The sequence below is a fragment of the Coregonus clupeaformis genome, chromosome 9 (genome assembly GCF_020615455.1).
Source record: "Coregonus clupeaformis isolate EN_2021a chromosome 9, ASM2061545v1, whole genome shotgun sequence".
NCBI classification, from domain to species: Eukaryota; Metazoa; Chordata; class Actinopteri; order Salmoniformes; family Salmonidae; genus Coregonus; species Coregonus clupeaformis.
The window spans coordinates 18,269,143-18,276,645 of record NC_059200.1 but is presented as its reverse complement, the minus strand read 5'-3'; positions in this window follow the sequence as shown (position 1 = coordinate 18,276,645).

Here is a 7,503-nt window from a genome sequence, read left to right as displayed (position 1 = left end):
GTTGTTATAGCCAGTTGTTATAGCCAGTGTGAGTTGTTATAGCCAGTGTGAGTTGTTATAGCCAGTTGTTATAGCCAGTGTGAGTTGTTATAGCCAGTGTGAGTTGTTATAGCCAGTGTGAGTTGTTATAGCCAGTGTGAGTTGTTATAGCCAGTGTGAGTTGTTATAGCCAGTTGTTATAGCCAGTGTGAGTTGTTCTTGCTGCTGTTGAGTTGTTATAGCCAGTTGTTATAGCCAGTTGTTATAGCCAGTGTGAGTTGTTATAGCCAGTTGTTATAGCCAGTGTGAGTTGTTATAGCCAGTGTGAGTTGTTATAGCCAGTTGTTATAGCCAGTTGTTATAGCCAGTGTGAGTTGTTATAGCCAGTTGTTATAGCCAGTGTGAGTTGTTCTTGCTGCTGTTGAGTTGTTAATGTTCACTGCAGGTTATTGAAAATTCCATTTCCTACTTTACTTTCCTATAGCCTGCTGTCCTCTAAGCTGCTACTAGCTGGTCCTGTTTGTCCTCGTGTTGTTGTGGTAATGGCTGCTAGGCCTTGTGCTGCTGAGGCATGAAGAAACACTGTATGGTAGCCTCATTGAGCTAAGCCTTGGACTCACACTGAGAGGTGAGAAGCCACACTCTCTCTCTCTCTCTTTCTCGCTCTCTGTCTATGTCTCTCTCTCTATATATATATATCCCCCTGTGGTTAAGGTATCTGCTCCACTACATGCAGACAAACTCGTAGACAAAAAAACTCAGACTCTATACAGACCCAATCTCCATCTAGCTTATTAGTATAGGGACTGTCAATGCACTAGTGAGCCATCTGTCTTTCTCTGATATACTGAGCATACTGATCAACTATGAGTGTACTGGTTTATTAGATCTCCATCTATCATTCACCGAAGCATGCTCAATGTACCCTTTTCCATTTCCTGATCCCTTGGTATAAGCCTTGGTGTAATTGGCTGGCCAAATATTTGTGCTGACTAATTAGTAATGGTATTCAGAGTCTAAGTGAACCATTAGCTTACTACAGGTCTCTATTGTCTAACATCCAAAGAGGCTATTTGCATGTCTATTGTCATGGAAATAGTAGATTTCCTCCAGATAGAGAAATTAACGTCCTAATGAAGTGAACCCTGGGCAAAGGAGAGGGACCTCAATTACTAACTCTCTCTCTTTACCACCCCCTGGGTCAATGACATGGATAAACTAAGACTCTCAGGTCATTCATGAGAATATCATGAATATACACAAGGAGAGTACCAATTAATTACAGGTTAGGTTGAATTAGGCAGCAGTGTTATGGTACTGATTTAAAGTGTAACAGGGTTGGTAATAAGGTGGGATGTCATTGGATCGCAAACGTCAATTCTTCCCAGTCTGATATTGACATGCAAGCGGTAGGTCATAGGTCATGTTCTGAAATATTGCATTCTATTTACGTAGCTTGCTAGCTATTTACAATGTGTACGACTTCATATATGTGTGTGTGTACGGTACCTGTTAGATATTGGGGGGTTCCTGGGATGTGTTTTGTATGTTATTGCTGTAATAATAATATAATATGCCATTTAGCAGACGCTTTTATCCAAAGCGACTTACAGTCATGCGTGCATACATTTTTTTTTTGTGTATGGGTGGTCCCGGGGATCGAACCCACTACCTTGGCGTTGCAAGCGCCGTGCTCTACCAGTTGAGCTACAGAGGACCACGTAAGAGTGAGTTAGCTAGCATGCTCTAATTGTAATTGTCGCATAAGCTCCCTGCTAATTCACAGTTATTTCCATGCTAACAGCCGAATCACGAATCTACAGCCATCAACATACTGTTGTCCTGCACATCTGATGTGCTTCCTTGTGTCTATCGTCAGGTACTTACAAAAGCACTGTCTAACTGATTATCTCAAGAGTATAATCATTACATTGTTGTGTAGTGGGGTTATGTCAAGATGTCCACTGTTGTCCAAATCAAATCAAATTTTATTTGTCACATACACGTGTTTAGCAGATGTTATTGCGGGTGTAGCGAAATGCTTGTGCTTCTAGCTCCGACAGTGCAGTAATATCTAACAAGTAATATCTAACAATTTCACAACATATATCCATTACACACAAATCTAAGTAAGGAATGGAATTAAGAATATATACATATATGGACGAGCAATGACAGAGCGGCATGGACTAAGATACAGTAGAATATTATAGAATACAGTATATATATATATATATATATGAGATGAGTAATGCAACATATGTAGACATTATTAAAGTATTTAACAGTCTGATGGCCTTGAGATAGAAGCTGTTTTTCAGTCTCTCGGTCCCAGCTTTGATGCACCTGTACTGACCTCGCCTTCTGGATGATAGCGGGGTGAACAGGCAGTGGCTCGGGTGGTTGATGTCCTTGATCATCTTTTTGGCCTTCCTGTGACATCGGGTGCTTTAGGTGTCCTGGAGGGCGGGTAGTTTGCCCCCGGTAATGCGTTCGGCAGACCGCACCACCCTCTGGAGAGCCTTGCGGTTGCGGGCGGTGCAGTTGCCGTACCAGGCGGTGATACAGCACGACAGGATGCTCTCAATTGTGCATCTGTAAAAGTTTGTGAGGATTTTATGTGCCAAGCCAAATGTATTCAGCCTCCTGAGGTTGAAGAGGCTCTGTTGCGCCTTCTTCACCACACTGTCTGTGTGGGTGGACCATTTCAGTTTGTCAGTGATGTGTACGCCAAGGAACTTGAAGCTTTCCACCTTCTCCACTGCGGTCACGTCGATGTGGATAGGGGGTACTCCCTCTGCTGTTTCCTGAAGTCCACGATCAGCTCCTTTGTTTTGTTGAAGTTGAGTGAGAGGTTATTTTCCTGCCACCACACTCCCAGAGCCCTCACCTCCTCCCTGTAGGCTGTCTCGTCATTGTTGGTAATCAAGCCTACTACTGTTGTGTCGTCTGCAAACTTGATGATTGAGTTTGAGGCGTGCTTGGCCACGCAGTTATGGGTGAACAGGGAGTACAGGAGGGGGCTGAGCACACACCCTTGAGGGGCCCCAGTGTTGAGGATCAGCGAAGTGGAGATGTTGTTTCCTACCTTCACCACCTGGGGTTGGCCCGTCAGGAAGTCCAGGACCCAGTTGCACAGGGCGGGGTTCAGACCCAGGGCCTCGAGCTTAGTGATGAGCTTGGAGGGTACTATGGTGTTGAATGCTGAGCTATAGTCAATGAACAGCATTCTTACATAGTTATTCCTCTTGTCCAGATGGGATACGGCAGTGTGCAGTGTGATGGCGATTGCATCGTCTGTGGATCTATTTGGGCGGTAAGCAAATTGAGGTGGGTCTAGGGTGACAGGTAAGGTAGAGGTGATATGATCCTTGACTAGTCTCTCAAAGCACTTCATGATGACAGAGGTGAGTGCTACAGGGCGATAGTCATTTAGTTCAGTTACCTTTTGCTTTCTTGGGTTAAGGAACAATGATGGCCATCTTGAAGCATGTGGGAACAGCAGACTGGGATAGGGATAGGGAGAGATTGAATATAATACACACCAGCCAGCTGGTCTGCGCATGCTCCTGAGGAAGTGGCAAGGGATGCCGTCTGGGCCGGCAGCCTTGCAGGGGTTAACATGCTCCACTGTTAAGAAGTGACACAGCAAATAATTGTAAGCAGGGAAAGTATCTAGAACCGTTTTGTGGGAGTCACCTGTGATCAGAGAAGTAGAACAGGCCTTCTACCACAGTAAAGCAGCAAAAGTCAATTGTAAGAAAGATAAAACTTCCGAAATTCCTAATAAAGCCATCCATTCCTATAGACAGAACACACAGCATTCCCTAAATGTTCCTAATAGCCAGCCTACAGACCCATGGAGAGAGGAACACACATCGTTCACAGATTAGTGACACGTTGACCCGCTCTCCAGCGAGGGGGGCCGTGCAGGAGAGTATCCCTCATTATCCAGACCTCCAGGAGCATGGAAAGTGAATAGTGGAGGGATTGTGTCAGTCCCTAATAGAACCCCCTACCTCCTACTGGGCTTTGGGTTCCCCCTGAAAGACTCTCTCTTCGGGGATCATGTCATCTGAACCCCTCATTAATGGAGGACTTAAAGCTCTGTGTCGTTTTAGCTTGACCACCTCCACAGCAGTCCAGCATGTTAGTTAACACCTGCTAATGGTTTCATACGGAGGAGTCTCAAGTAGACAGGAATTATCATATCACATGCAAGATGATGAAGCAGCTAATTGGAAAGATGCCTGAAGATAATCATCTGTTAATTTTACATTTTACATTTTAGTCATTTAGCAGACGCTCTTATGCAGAGCGACTTACACGTTAGTGAGTGCATACATTTTCATACTAAATAATATTTAATGTAGATATTTATTAATTTTTGTTACTGCAAAAATATTCACCTTGATGTGATGATATTCAGACTTCTGGCACTTAGCTGTAACTTTTGGATGGATTGCTTCAAAGTTTACAGAAGAAACGGCATCAGCAGGAGCCTGAGAATAGAGTCAGGATAATCACTGCCATCCAGTGGATTCAGTGGGGAGCACACGCTTCAGCCAAGACTCAAATCACTAACGACATCTAGTGGCTGGTAAGCGATACTACTGCAGAAAGACGGGGCGTCTATCAGGCCTATTTTATGCAGTAGTAGCATCCTATGAGGAGTCTATGCCTAGAAGTCTGAGTCCGTATCTACAAAGGTCTCTCAGAGTAGGAGTGCTGATCTAGGATCAGGAACCCCCACCTGTCTATATAATCTGATCAATTATGATCTGAAAGGCCAAACTGATCCTATGTAGATAAGCACACTCGGACGCTTTGTGGAGACGGACCCTGCTCTGTGCAGATAAGACGTCGGGCACAAAGTAATCTCCATCTCCACAAATGAAGTAGACCTAAGGTGAACAGGTATAGCAATATCACCAAATGTGATGTAGTGGCGACAGCAATGGTCTCGTAACAAAAAGTATTGTTTTTCAAAGCTAGATCAAATTGTTCAAGTTTCAAGTTTTATCAGTCGTATGTACGGGATACGCATGGTACACACTGTTCAACGAAATGCTTACTTGCAGGTTCCTTCTGGACAATGCAACAACAATAAGAAATAATAAAAGATAAGAATACGAACAGAAAGTAAATGGCTCAGTAGAATAGAATAAACATTTTATAGGAAGGCACAATTTATAGAACAATATTTATATGTGTTTTGTAGAAGGGGGGATTGGTGTTTAAATTGTGCAGTATTTAGCAATCATAATAAGAGTCTTGTAGCAGCAGTTGTAATGTGTGTGTAGCATGCCTTCATAAAGTATTCACACCCCTTGACTTATTAAACATTTTGTTATGTTACAAAGTGGGATTAACATTGATTTAATTGTCCTTTTCTGTCAACGATCCACACACAATACTCTGTAATGTCGAAGTGGAAGGAAAATTATACGATTTGTAAAAAAAAAAACATGAACAATGTTTTCAACCCCCTGAGTCAATAGATGTTAGAATCACCTTTGGCAGCGATCACAGCTGTGAGTCTTTCTGGGTGAGTCTCTAAGAGCTTTACATACCTGGATTGGGCAATATTTTCCCATTATTATTTAGAAAGTTCTTCATACTCTGTCAAGTTGGTTGTTGATCATTGCTAGAAAGCCATTGCCTGTAACTATCAAATCAAATCAAATCAAATTGTATTGGTCACATGCGCCGAATACAACAGGTGCAGACATTACAGTGAAATGCTTACTTACAGCCCTTAACCAACAGTGCATTTATTTTAAACAAAAAAAGTAAGAATAAAACAACAACAAAAAAAGTGTTGAGAAAAAAAGAGCAGAAGTAAAATAAAGTGACAGTAGGGAGGCTATATATACAGGGGGGTACCGTTGCAGAGTCAATGTGCGGGGGCACCGGCTAGTTGAGGTAGTTGAGGTAATATGTACATGTGGGTAGAGTTAAAGTGACTATGCATAAATACTTAACAGAGTAGCAGCAGCGTAAAAAGGATGGGGTGGGGGGGCAGTGCAAATAGTCCGGGTAGCCATGATTAGCTGTTCAGGAGTCTTATGGCTTGGGGGTAGAAGCTGTTGAGAAGTCTTTTGGACCTAGACTTGGCACTCCGGTACCGCTTGCCGTCGCGGTAGCAGAGAGAACAGTCTATGACTAGGGTGGCTGGAGTCTTTGACAATTTTGAGGGCCTTCCTCTGACACCGCCTGGTATAGAGGTCCTGGATGGCAGGAAGCTTTGCCCCAGTGATGTACTGGGCCGTACGCACTACCCTCTGTAGTGCCTTGCGGTCAGGGGCCAAGCAGTTGCCATACCAGGCGGTGATGCAACCAGTCAGGATGCTCTCGATGGTGCAGCTGTATAACTTTTTTGAGGATCTGAGGACCCATGCCAAATCTTTTCAGTCTCCTGAGGGGGAATAGGCTTTGTCGTGCCCTCTTCACGACTGTCTTGGTGTGTTTGGACCATGATAGTTCGTTGGTGATGTGGACACCAAGGAACTTGAAGCTCTCAACCTGTTCCACTACAGCCCCGTCGATGAGAATGGGGGCGTGCTCAGTCCTCTTTTTTTTCCTATAGTCCACAATCATCTCCTTTGTCTTGGTCACGTTGAGGGAGAGGTTGTTGTCCTGGCACCACACGGCCAGATCTCTGACCTCCTCCCTATAGGCTGTCTCATCGTTGTCGGTGATCAGGCCTACCACTGTTGTGTCGTCGGCAAACTTAATGATGGTGTTGGAGTCGTGCCTGGCCATGCAGTCATGGGTGAACAGAGAGTACAGGAGGGGACTGAGCACGCACCCCTGAGGGGCCCCCGTGTTGAGGATCAGTGTGGCAGATGTGTTGTTACCTACCCTTACCACCTGGGGGCAGCCCGTCAGGAAGTCCAGGATCCAGTTGCAGAGGGAGGTGTTTATTCCCAGGATCCTTAGCTTAGTGATGAGCTTAGAGGGCACTATGGTGTTGAACGCTGAGCTGTAGTCAATGAATAGCATTCTCACGTAGGTGTTCCTCTTGTCCAGGTGGGAAAGGGCAGTGTGGAGTGCGATAGAGATTGCATCATCTGTGGATCTGTTGGGGCGGTATGCAAATTGGAGTGGGTCTAGGGTTTCTGGGATTATGCTGTTGATGTGAGCCATGACCAGTCTTTCAAAGCACTTCATGGCTAGGCCACTCAGGAACATTCAATGTCGTCTTGGTAAGCAACTCCAGTGTAGAGTTGGCCTTGTGTTTTAGGTTATTGCCCTGCTGAAAGGTAAATTAGTCTCTGTGTCTGTTGGAAAGAAGACTGAACAAGGTTTTCCTCTAGAATTTTGCCTGTGCTTAGCTCTATTCCATTTATTTTTATATCCCAAATAAACTCCCTAGTCCTTGCCGATGACAAGCATACCCATAACATGATGCAACCACCACCATGCTTGAAAATAAGAAGAGTGATACTCAGTGTATTAGTATTTGTATTTATTATGGATCCCCATTAGCTGTGTGCCCTCAGGCCCCTACTCTACTACCAC